The 13709-nt window shown below is 36.8% G+C and overlaps 1 protein-coding gene across 21 annotated transcripts in view; it reads left to right on the plus strand.

Annotated features, from left to right (window-relative positions):
• SCHIP1 (schwannomin interacting protein 1) overlaps positions 1–13709 on the plus strand; it is an 819796-nt gene that overhangs the window by 789867 nt on the left and 16220 nt on the right. The gene's annotated exons all lie outside the window — the stretch shown is intronic.

A 13709-nucleotide genomic window follows, 5' to 3' on the forward strand; every position in this document is an offset into this window, starting at 1 on the left:
AGACTCTGATTCAGTAGATCTAGGTGGGGCTCAAGATCCTCCATTTCTATGAAGCCCCAGCTGTGATATTCATGCTGCCATTCCATAGGCTACTTTGATTAGTGAAAGTATAGACAGTCTGAAAAATTAGGCATTACAAATACGGATATTCCAAGTGATGAAAGCATGTAGAATGTTTTTACTAAGATGATAGTAACTGATCAGCATTCTCATGGTCTCCCGTCACTCCCCAAATGTCTGTTTCCTCTCAGTCTTCCTTTTGGCTAAAAGCAAATATACTCTGTTAAAATACTCAGTTATTTTACCATCTTAAGCTAGGCATTGGAAACAAATTATAGTATTTATGCATCCATTTAACCCACATATTTCTTCCATGTCTGCATGTGAGGCCTGGAACTAGGCATTTTAAAAATATCTATCTGTATTCCATATGGCTTTCAGTAAGGTTTGTACTACTATCTTATCCTGAGAGATTCTAAATCAGCAAAAATCAGAAAGCAGAAAGCAGACACATGCTCACATATACACCTATTTGTGAGGCACTGCAGGCAGATCAGTACATCAAGACAAGAGTGCCAGTTTCACCAGACAGTGTTCCAGCATCTCTTCCTCAGCTGGGTGCCAGCTCTGTCTCAGAACATTCCCTTGTGTTCCTACACATTCCTCCAGAACTGGATGGTCAGCCCTCCTCTTTCCCTTAGGAGCACCTCTTTCCCCTCCCAATCAGATGTGGCAGAAGGCGCTTTGGCCTAGGAACCTGGAGATCTGAGGATTAGTCCTAGTACACTTCTAATTTTGAAACTTTAACAATTTACTTAGTTTTACCATGTTTCATTTTCTTCATTTTTGTGAAATGAGAGCATTGGACCATATCATCTTATAGATCTCTGCTACTGCTCTCTAATATTTCCCAGAGTGCCAAAATGTCTTCTTTTAGAAGCCCAATCTCTCTGTTCAGCAATGTCATATCCATGTTACAAATGAGAGGTTTTGATTTTGAAAATCAGTGATATATATATATATATAAATCAATGATTTATATATATATACACACACACATATACCTATGTACATATACATATATATGGGTTATATATAACATACGTATATATTAGCTAATATTGATCTATATGTAACATACCTATATATAACCCATATGTATATGTACATAGGTATATATGGATGTATACATATATATATGTGTCTTTGTGTGTGTGTGTGTATATGTATACTCCAGATATATTTATATTATCCTTGTGCCACTCTCCAGAAGAAATAACTTTTTACTCCTTAACTGTTTCTTCTGGTATTTACCTACATATCTCTAAATAAAATGCTTATCTTCTTAGTTTTTATTTTAACCATCAGACTACCTGCTATAAAAAGATAGTGATTTAGCTCTTTTTTTACAGCCCTCCCAAAGACTGTCATCTCTTCTATTCTTCCTTTAGAGTAATTTCACAATTTAGAGTCAAATAGCTATTTAATGTTTACATTATTAAGATTATGCATTATTCATCGCTTCTCAGCCTTTTAGCTAAGATCAAGTGTAAATTATGCATTATTCTCACTGAACCACGTAGTAAACTATGGTTATTTGAGAAATTTTATTTTTTGTCGTGAAATTAGAATTGCCTCCTTTCTCCCCATGTTCTGCATTTGTATTCCAGTGTGTGAATATACCACAATTTATTTGGCCTCACTCCTGATAATGGGCATTGGATTGTTTCAAAGGTTTTGCTCTTGTAAACAATGCTACGTATAAACATTCTTGTATATGTCTTCTGCTATACATATGCAAGAGTTTCTCTTTGGGGCATACCTAGGAGTGGAATTACTAGGAAAATACATGATTGTTTACACTTAGAATATAATGTCAAACTGTTTTCCAACATGGTTGCAACAAGTTATACTCCTACCAGCAATGTTTCAGAGATCCTGTGGATCCATAATGTTACTAACATTTGATATTGCCAATTCTTTTAAGTTTTTGTGAAGATTGAATAGGTATAAAATGATTTTTATTGTATATATTAGCCGTATTTGTTTTCTCTTCTGTGAAATATCTGTTTGGGTCCTATGCCAAATTGCTGTTGGATTCTTTATGCTTTTCTCATCAACTTATCGAAGTTCTTCAGTCATGATACTAATCCGTAATACACTGTATGTATTGCATATATCATTTCCCAGTTTGTAACTTATTTTTCACTTTTTTAATATGTGTTTTATGACCATAAGTTCTTAATTTTATAGGTTGATTTTATACTGAATTTTATCAAACTTTTCTAGTCAATAGCTTTCTGTATCTTGTGTAAGAAATTTTCTTCTCCCCCAAGATCCAACAGACATTCATTAGATTTCCTACCAAGAGTCAAAAGTGTTTTTAAAAGTCTGCAATCAGTCAAAAGTTGATTTCTTGATATGGTATGGAGAAGCCAAATTTGATCGTTTTCCTTATAGATGACCATTTTTTTATCATATTTATTGAACAATCCCTCTTTTACTCACTGATCTTATAGACTACTCCCATATATACTGTATGTTAATGGAAATCTATTTTATTATTGTTTCTATCTCAGCAGCAAAACTATAGTGTTAATTACAATAGCTTCAAAATAAGTCCTGATATCTGGACAGGAAAGTCCTTTTTGTTATTCTTTTTCTTCAGAAGTATGCTGCCTGTTACGGCTTTTTTAATTCCTCCATATAAACTTTAAATAATATAATCAAGTTCAACAAAATACTCTCTTGGAATTTTGACTGTAATTGCATTGATTCTATAGATCAATTTAGGAAGCATTACATTTTCTCATTGTCTTTCTATCCATGAATATGGTCTGTCTCCCCCTTATTTAGATCTTATTAGATATTTCTTAATAAGGTTTAGACATATTACACATCTCTTGTTATATTTATTTCTAGATACTTGCTATTCTGATAAATTCTCTTCAGTAATGCTTTCTCATTTGCTGCTGGTGAACAGAAATGCAATTAACTTTGTATACTAGTATTATATTCAGCCACTTTGTTATTACTCCTATTACTTCTCTACTCTCCTATTATTTATAATAAAGTTGTCTGTAGATTCCCTGGGATTTTTAAAGAATGATATCATCTACAAATAATGGCAGCTTTATTTATTCATTTTCAATTCTCATGCTTTTGGTTTCTTTCTTTGTCTTATTGGATTGGCTAGGTACCCTAATACAGTGAGGATTAGAAATAGTAGTAGTTGGAATCCTTAGCTAATTTCTCATATTAAATGAAATGTTTTCCCATTTCAGATGATGTTAATTTTATGTTTCCTTTAATGATTCTCTTTATGAGATGATGTTCCCTCCCAGGTATAACTTACAAAGAATTTTTATCATGAATGGGTATTTAACTGTATCACATGCTTTTTCTTCATCTGTTGAGGTGAAGAAAAAGTACAATTTCACTCCGTTAATCTATTATATGAATTAATGAATTACATTTATAGATTTTCAAAATATTAAACCATGCTAGCATACCCAGTCTAAACCTAAACTGGTTAGGGAGTATTATGTTTTTTCAGATACTGTTGGAGTATTATATTTTTTCAGATACTAATATTATAAATAAAATCTGAGTAAATAATTATAAATAAAATTCATATTTTATTTATAACATTTTGTTTAGGATTGTTAGGTTTATATTCATGATTGACATGGATCTATTGTATTCTTTTCTTCTGACATTTTTGCTTGGTTTTAGTATCAGGGTTATGCTGGCTTAAAAATGGATTGGGAAGTATTCTCTTTCATATTGTCTAAGAAAAGTTTACATAATATTTTTATGATCTGTTTCTATAAAGCTTGGTAGGACTCATTTCTCTCTGGGCCTGGTGTTTACTTTGTGTATTTGCTTTAACGACAGCTTCCATTTCTTAAGTGGTTATAATATTATACATACTTTTTATTTCCTCAGATCAGTCTGATGAGTTATATTTTTCTAGGAATATGTCCATTTTGTTTGTTTTCAAAATTGTTGGCATGATATTTTCTCATTTCTCTGAAAGTATTAATTTTAATTAAGTTGTTTAAAATGTTTTCCTGTCCATCATGACTTTTTCTGAGTTTATTTTTCATTTGTTTTGCTTTCTGCCCACCAATAACTAAGTATAAGACACTAAAAGCTGTTTATAAACTGTGGTTGGGGTTAGTTGGCATGCATCATCTGCTTAGAGAGCCCTTCCCTGACCACCCTATTAAAAGTAAACGCTCTCGTACCCATCACTTTGTCCGGTCTTACCCTGCTTATCTTCTTACCCTGATTTGTTTGTTGGGGGGGGCTTATTACAACCTAACGTTGTAGTATATATACTTTGTTCTGTCTTTCTCTAGCTCTAAAATATAAGCTCTAAGAGAGCAAGACTTCGTCTCTATTTTGTTCACCACTGTAACTATTGCCTAAAATAGTATCTAATACATAATCACTAAATATTTGTTGAATAAATGAATGGTGAACATCACTATAGAATGGCTGAATAAGGACACAGCTCTTTCACTGGGATGCATCTAACTGAAAGTATCTAGGAGTCTTTTCTCTTGGGCTATGAATTGCGACTGAGAGAAACCCTCCAACCTCCTCTTGAGGCATTTTAAACCTGGCTGCCAATGTTTTAAGACTCTAGCAGGGGAAAGATAGGAACTGTAGCATATAAAATTTTACTTAATTTCCTTGATTTCAGTAAAGCATCTCTTTGCCACCTCAGCTGTGCCTGAGCATGCTCCAGTCTCAACCTCTTAAGACAGTAAATTTCCTGATTCTGCCAGGCCACAGGTGGTCAGGGCAGATAGCAGGGCAAGAGGGTCCTTTCAGGTGTTAAATCAATCTTTCTTTGTGTTCGGTCCTACTTCACTCCCCTACTTTCAGCTGTATCTGAGCATTTCGAGGATTCTGCAGTAGAAATGCATGTGCTTCCTCTGCCAGCCTCCCCTGTGGGCACTTGGTAGATTGAGGTAGTTAAGTCAAATACTCCCCACCCATCTGCATATTATCTTCTAAAATTTCATCAAAATCCCTTGTGTGCTGTTGTTTCCGTTTCCTTTTTCTTTGTGCGTGTAGATTTGTACCTTCTTTTTTTCTTTAATATTATTTTAGTAAGATTTCAGAAGTGAGAGTAGATACTTGTGCTTAATATGCCATGGTTAACTAGAAGGTTTTCACTATTTTTAATAGCACAAATATGTTGAATAAAACCCTGTGTGGAAACCCAGTTTGGCAGTCCTCCTTTGGTTCAGGAGGACTGAAGGAGAGAGACTGGAATACCTCTGCCCAGAAAATGTGTCCCCCATCCTAATTGCCCCTTTCCATGCCTGCCCTTTGGTACCTCTCTCCATCCTTCCCCTACAAGCCCCTGAAGCCTACCTGAAACTCTTCTGGCAAAGCAGAATTTGAAAATCACTGAGTCATCTGCCCCCTGTGGAGACAAGGATATCTAAACACAAATGTATTTCACAGTAGCTCATAACAAGCTACACTTGTTGACTCACCATAAGGAAGATTATTTATATCCTGTTCTTTCTGATACTTTCATCTCCACATTCTGGGATGAGATCATCTTCTGAGAACACGATGACTGTTTCGGATCTCTCTCAGAATGATGGTTAATAATGAGACTACATATTTCTAAGAAATATCACTTTATCCCTATAAATTTAAAGTTTGCAAAGACTGACTGTCATCCTCCTCATCAGTAATAATGTAGGAGAAAAGCCTTTAGAATGTTCAGTTGCAATTGTGTAACCCATACTCCCTATCCCTGTTAGAATTTGTTTCTGCTGCATCACTATCCCTGAAATTCTTCATTGAACTGGAAATACCTTACCTCTTACTTACAAAAGTACTTGAGGGATGTCAGAACATTGAGTTCACCAGTATGGTACTCCAAAATGTACCAGAGCACATAATAGTATTTGAAAAACCATTAGGTAACTTACAGAAAAGCTATCATTTTTTATGCCCTCCTGCAAGGATTACCTCTAGTATTCTAAAATATTACACAATTTCAACGCGAAATAGATTTTAAGTGGATCTTTTGAGGAGTAAATAAGATTAAAACCAGGTAAACCTGATATGAATTTACTACTCTGAAGAGCTCAATGCCCAATTTTAAATGAGGCTGGAGATTTAAAATTAATTGACCAAGCGGTGGATTCCTAAATGCTAAGCTTACTTTTTAAGGCAGGGCCTACTGAGGTGAGTGCGATCTTTGGCAAACTAATGGAGTTCTGTTTATGTTTCTTTAAAGGCTGTATATTTGCCTGTAAAAACTAACTCCATGCACAGTATGTGAGAAATTATCAAGTAACATGAGGGTCTGGGAAGACTGGAGTTTCAACTGTTCCTGTGAGCGTGAGTTCCTCTCAGTTGTCTGTTGGGTTTTAGCCCCACTGGATTTTTCTAGATGTTGCTATCTCCTAAAGCACTTCTTAAGAGTGACAAGTTGTTAAATGAAAGCTAGGCTTACAATAATCCCATAAAGACATTTCATGCCTAATAGTGCAGCAAAATAATATTTGATGTTGCTTCATAACTCAACTAATTAAATTTGACTTATACTGAAATGTGGCAAGTAGAGAGAGTGTCATTTTTTTCTTCAAAATTTGCTAATCCACACATTATCAGCCCTTTACAAACTGAAACTGTATAACCTTTGTCATTTTTTCTATTTAAAAGTGTTTCCGTAAAAAGTTTTTTAAAGCTTAAAATGAAATGAGAAAAATGAATTATCTATTTTTGAAATAAGGTTTCTAAGAAATATTAGGGTTAGTCATATTCTTGAAGAAACATTTTTTCTATTATTACTAGTATAATACTTTCCTATAAAATATGTTTTCATTGGCCAAACTAATTATCAGTTAGCATTATGTTTCAGATGATGAGCTTATATAGCTTAGTGTAATTAAAGGAATAGAAACAGGCTTAGCTGCTGTGGGAACACAAGATAGTCTTTATTAATAGATATCTGGGAAATCTTTTATTTTTTAAACATTACAACCTGACCTAACATTGTGAAGGAAGTTTTCTCTGCCTTCTCCTTTTACCTTTTCTCAGAGTAACCACGAAATAAATTTGATTCTCACCTCTCTTCTTACCTTACCCCAAGAGAGATCTTATTTACATACATATACATATAAACACAGTCTTTTTCATAAAGTGTGCAGTGGGATGATGTGACCTGAAATAGGCTATGCCATTTTCTCCAAAGGCTGAATATTATGAAAAACAGAAATTCCCCAGAGAACTTTTGAGCAGCTGCTTTGAATAATGATTACTGTTTACTTAACTCAACCATTCCAACATCACCCAATCAAAACTCATTTCTTTCTTGGCCTTATAGGTTTATTGGTAAATGGCTGAGACAAGGCCAATAATGGACACCTGCCATCTCCTTTTGTGTTTGGGCTGGAGGGCAAGGAGTGGGGGGCACCCTAACTGGGAGCTGTTATCAACTGGACCAATAACAGTGAATCCAGAGAGACTTCAAAGAAATAGGATTCACAGGGACTTTAAAAGTGAGGAACTGAGAATCTGTATATACAATGTGCCACGAATCACAGGTCGAACCAGCATCATTTTGCCAAGAAAGTCAATCATCCTTTTGTCTCTAACAGTAATCATTTTTGTATGATTTTCTGGAAGAAGTAAGCACAATGGTTATATCTGCCCAGCGTTAACGAGGAAAGAGGTTGTCTAGTTCCAACTCAGTGAAATTGCCTGTCTGTGGCATCTTTCTTGAAATAATAGATGCATACTGTAGCAACCTATTTATAACATGCAACATATCTTTAACATTTCATATTAGTCTCATACATATATACTAAAGATTTGCTTTAAAAACCCTTCATATAAGTATTTCCAAGGTGTGTGTCATTGCAAATGGTAGCTAATGATGACTTCTTTTTTTTCACTATTTGAAAGGCCACTGGGTAATCTAAAAAAAAAAAAACTATCATTTTTTTATGCCTCTCCTCTAAGGATTGCTTCCAGTATTCAGAAATATTACACAATTTCAAAAGTGAAGCAAGATTTGAAGTGGATCTTTTGAGGAGTAATAAGATTAAAATGGCAAAACAAATTTAATTATGTAAGCAATTCTTCTCCTTCACAAACCTGAAAGAAAAGCAAATTGGTATTTGTGAAATTTTCTTTGTCTAATAAATAGCCTCACTTTACAATAACGCAAATGACCCTGGTTTAATTAGGTGCAATTAATTTTGTGCAAGCTGAATTTGACATCTTGCTAGAGGCATAACCAGCTGTACCCTGTCTTATGAATTTTTTTTTATCACCAATGAGAATTCAATTGCCTGAGCTATTGCAAAAGAGGGGGAGGCAGGAAGAAAAAGACCACAGGGCTGCATTTTATATTTAAAAATGGCTCTAGTAGACAGCTGAATGTTTAATTAAAAGAGTTTCTAGGAATTATTTTTCATTGGTGCATCATCTTTGACAAGCTATGATGACTTTATTACTGTAGTTTGCATTCTCTTTGGACAGTGGTCCTATACATGTGTCTAGACACACACAGTTCACGTGACAGTGCTCCATTGAGAGTGCACAAAAGCATTCATTGCTGCTAGAAAACATTCTAACTGACTGCAGGTGAGCCATGTTATCTAAGGTTTAACACCATCCTTTTACTCAATCCTGTTGTAAAATTTTCTGTCCTGCTTGGATTGTTCTTATTCAGATTATTGCACGCATTAAAAACCCATGGAAGGCCAGGCACAGTGGCATGTGCCTGTAGTCACAGCTACTCAGGAGGCTGAGATGGGAGGATCCCTTGAGCCCAGGAGCTTGAGGATAGCTTAGGCAACACAGCGAGAACCTGTCTCTAAAACAAAACAAAACAAAACAAACCATGAAAGAGATTTCTGATGACAACAGAAACCATTAGTGCAATCAACAGATTACAAAGAGGAAAACAAGATCCAATGGCTATAATTTGTTAAGTGTTTTCTAAGTAGACAGAATATTTATGTATGGCGTTAGAAAATCAGTGTCATTGAAAACACTATAAAAAGCTCAGATCCTGCCATATTTGTCCCCCATTCTTCCAGTCTCCCTGCTTCTGTCACCAGAGACAGTCACTGTTCCAGGATTTGTATTTGTTCTTCCACCATCGATCATGAGGTGGTGTATCCACATGCTCTGTTAATCACCATGCTTTTTCACTTATCAACATGTTTCAGGTCTGTTCACTAGGTAGGCAGTGTAGCGTGGTGGGTAGGAGTGGGGTATTGGGAACCAGAGGGTCTGGCTTGGAATCTTGACTCTGCCGCTTACTAGCACTTACTAATGGCTTCACTTGTGGCTCAGTTTCCTCATCTGTAAAATAGGGTAATAATTGTGCCTACTTCATGGGGTTACTGTGAGGAAGACCAGCAAGGCACTCAGAAGAGTGCCTGGACGAGAGTCAGTGCTGCATTAGTAGGTGCTGCTACAGTATTTCGTTATCCTTTTTATTTACTCTTAGACACCATTGATTGTAAGACAAATCGTTATTTTATGTACCACTAAAAAAGAAAAACCACTGCCATTTAAATGGTGACACATGCCTTCTTAACACTTAGAGTTTTTATTTTAGTTATTGAAAGAGTAATTTTAGACTTGTTTGGACATACGCTTTTATCATATGTTTCTTGTGCACAAAAAGAGGAAGAAAAGGTGAAACACGTTGACAAATGTAGTCCTAAAACTTTTTCACATTTACAGTCCAACTCCCACTTAACCACTTTACCTGACAGCTGCCGTGTCTCAGCTTTTGGGCCATCAGGAGATGGAGTGCATCACCTTCCAAGCCATCGTCCCCCCATCTGCAAGGTTTGATGCTGGAGCTTTGTTGTTTTGTCAGAAGGCATGAGTGGACAACCAGTGCCCACCTCCTCCTTGGGGATTATTACCTGGTTTGTGGGCTGATAGGGTTAAGTACTGCAATCATGCCACCACCTACCTGAGGTACAGCAGCTGAGATACATCCCTATTTTAGGCTGGGAGCAGTGGCTCACGCCTGTAATCCCAGCACTTTAGGAGGCCAAGGCAGGTGGATCACCTGAGGTCAGGAGTTCAAGATCAGCACAGCCAACATGATGAAACCCCCATCTCTACTAAAAATACAAAAATTAGCCAGGAGTGGTGGCGGGTGCCTATAATCCCAGCTACTCAGGAGGCTGAGGCAGGAGAATCGCTTGAACCCTGGAGGCAGAGGTTGCAGTGAGCCGAGATCACCCCATTGCACTCCAGCCTGGGTGACAAGAGCGAAACTCTGTTTCAAAAAATAAAAAATAAAGACTGCAAAATGTAAATAACCATGCTTCATAGAATCAATGCAATCTTATTGATCCACTGCATTCTTTTTCACGACTGCGTAGAATTCAAACAGTCACAAACTAAATCATGAAAGCCAGTGTTTTTGAGATGAAGCTTACCATGGAACCAAGCCTAAATGGTGGCCCCAAAATGTTTCTAAACATGAAGATAAAAAATGGTAAAGCAGTGCTTTAGTGGTCAAAAGAATAAAAGAATTTGCAATTAAGATTTTCACCTACTTCAGGAATATGCCTCAGAAACACACACAGGCACTGACTCTCCGCTGTCATGTTTTTTACCCAGTCCGCATGAACATTTTCAAAGGTCTGGAAGGGGAAAAGTATTTCTTCTCTAACCTTCATTGCCTCAACAGCCAAAACTCATCAGCAGGTGGGGTAGATAGGTGTTTAAACTCTGTCTGGGCTGAGCAGAATAAATAGGCAGCCTGGCTTTAAAAATACAAACAGTTAAATTTATATCAATTACGTTAGAGTCTGTAATTTACTGCAGATCCAAGGAGGAGAATGAAATCAAGACTGGATTGAGGAGGGATGTCAACAGTTGAATCAGAGTCCATCCACAGAAATGTTCTCGTATAAGAAAATATGTTTCTTGCTGCCCACGGATCTCCCACCACCTCCAGCACCCTGCCAAAAACAAAAACCCAGCCTGACTCATGTGTGAGTCAGTCCCTGCATAGACATGGCTGAGTCAGACACACAGCCATCCTCTTCCAGCCATCAAACACTGATCTGCTCACCTTTTCTCCAACACACAAATGCTAATCATCAACTCGGTCATGTTCTTTCCTTTTCTTTTTTAAATTCTTGCCAAGGCCGGGCACAGTGACTCATGCCTGTAATCCCAGCACTTTGGGAGGCCAAGGCAGGTGGATCACGTGAGGTCAGTAGTTCGGGACCAGCCTGGCCAACATGGTGAAACCCTGTCTCTACTAAAAATGCAAAAGATAGCCGGCTGGGTGTGGTAGCGAGCACTTGTAGTCCAAGCTACTTGGGAGACTGAGGCAGGAGTATCGCTTGAACCCAGGAGGCGGAGGTTGCAGTGAGCCAAGATTGCACCCCTGCACTCCAGCCTGGGCAACAGAGTGAGACTCTGTCTCAAAAAAATAAAAATAAAAATAAATAAATTCCTGCCAAATGCCCATATGTAGCACCTCAGAGGTGCTCAAAAGAGGAAAATCCAAAGCCAACTGAATCTCTTTCACCAAAAAAAAAAGATGTATTTCCTGACTTTTTTTCTATGCATATATCTCCATATTTTTGTTTATAAAATTGGAATTATAGCATAGGTACTGTTTTTAGCCTTCTTTCTTTTACTTAACAGTCAGAAACTTTCATCCAATCTAATATTGGACTAAGCTTATTCATAAGATTCATCTAATGTAATAATATTGGACTAATCTTATTCATAAGATTAGTATTTCTACTAGCTGCAGAATAGCCCATCATATATTTCACCATAATATACTTTATCAATCTTTTATTGTTAGGCATTTAAATTGTTGCCAGATTTTTGTTTTGGTTTTGTTTTTGTTTTGCTTTCTTTTTTTTTTCTTTCTTCTCTTTTTTTCTACCATTAATGAATTTGTTTCATCCTTTTTAAAGTGCGCTGACATCTCAAGACGGACTTTCCTAAAGTATCAGTGTTGTGATATTGTGTAATTTAACCTCTCTGAGCCGTTTTCTCATATGTGAAACAGGGTTCACAGTGCCTGCTTCATGTGTATCTGAGGGTTAGACATAAAATAGTAAAATGCCTGGCACATAGTAGATGCTCAAAAACAGTAACTTTTAATTTCAGAATACAGATTACTTGGAAATTACTTGGCCTTATTTAAGATGGAAGTAGATAACATTTGTTGCCTACGAGAGATGGCTGTTTTATTCCTAGTATCAGAAGAGGCCTCGTTCTGGTCTTTCATTCATGCTAGAGAACATTTCAGTTGAAAATGCATTTTCCCAACATTAAGATCCTATAATTCCAAATTTAATTACATGAAAGTGGTCATTAGTGAAGAAAATGGACACTGATGTAGAATTAGAACCAACAGCCGTCTGAGGAATGCAAGTATTTATAGCTCTTTGGAGATTCGGGTTAGGATACAGGGGCGATGTTTCTCCAAAGAAAAGCTGGTGAGTGATAGTTTCCCTTTTCTATTAGTTGCCTAAGTCAGTGAGGAGATTCTGTGGCTATGTGGTGCCACAGAATGGCTGGTGTGCTTACCAGCCATCATGTGAACATGTACAGATGGAAGGGTCCAGAACTAGTCTTAGAAGAGCAAGCAGAAAAAAGAAAGTATGCATAAGATTAGGAGGAGAAAACCCAGAGAAGGTCATTCACACTCCAACTACCTTTGGAGCTGCCTTCATCAGCTTCTGCTGAGGAAGCCGAACACCTGAGTCCTGTAAGGTGGGGATCAGGACAGGATATAAAGAGACATAATGTCCTCCCCAATCCTCTCTTTGACATATAGTTAGAAACTACCCATAACTTCTCTGGGCACATAACTACTGGAGGGTCAGCTTTTCTATCTCTCTCCTGTATTTATTCTGCCCAACCTCAATTCACCAAGACCTCCTTCCTTTTGCAGTTTTCTGCTCTTTCACTCTTCTGGTTAACACCTTATTAATGTCCAGGTAGCAAAAGTATTTTCCATATATAAGACAGGGAGAATCTACTAAGTGTTTCTTGAGGTCCCTTCCAATGCTCTGTGTATTCCACATTTCTATTTATACATTGTGACTTAATGATCCAAGCACTTGATATCTGTTAGAAGACCTAGTTTTTATTTGCATCACTTAATATAGGGGTCGTGAACCATAAAATGCCCTCAGGAGCCAAAAAGAAACATAAGTGAGTGAAGTAGTGCAGATAAAAAGCAATAGAGAATACTGGGGACTGCAGCAAACTAGAAAGTGTGTGCCCTGGCTGACGGGGACAGCAGCTACTCAGCACCAGCCTATTGGTGCCATGAAATTTACAGAACTATTATTGCCTGATCATCAATGAATGAATGAATGAATGAATGAATGCGTGCATGAACATGTAACTCTTTTTTCTCTACCTTATATAGTTATAAAAATCATTTATAGTCATTGTGTGTGTGTGATGATTTTTGTTGGACCAGCATTATTTGCTAAAATATAGCATTGTATTTTCATAACAAATATTGTGAGGCAGAAACTTTTCCTTTTGTTTCTTTTTGTGTGTTTTTAAGTAGTAATAGGCATTTCTGTAACTCAAGGTAAATATCAACCTGGAACAGTCAGTAGGGAAAAGAAGGGAAAGGGGCAGAGTTTGCAGGATGGGAAAACTATTTTACAATTTACAAGGAGTAGCAGTACTTCATT

Source organism: Gorilla gorilla, chromosome 2 (assembly GCF_029281585.2).
Source record: "Gorilla gorilla gorilla isolate KB3781 chromosome 2, NHGRI_mGorGor1-v2.1_pri, whole genome shotgun sequence".
Classification (NCBI taxonomy): domain Eukaryota; kingdom Metazoa; phylum Chordata; class Mammalia; order Primates; family Hominidae; genus Gorilla; species Gorilla gorilla.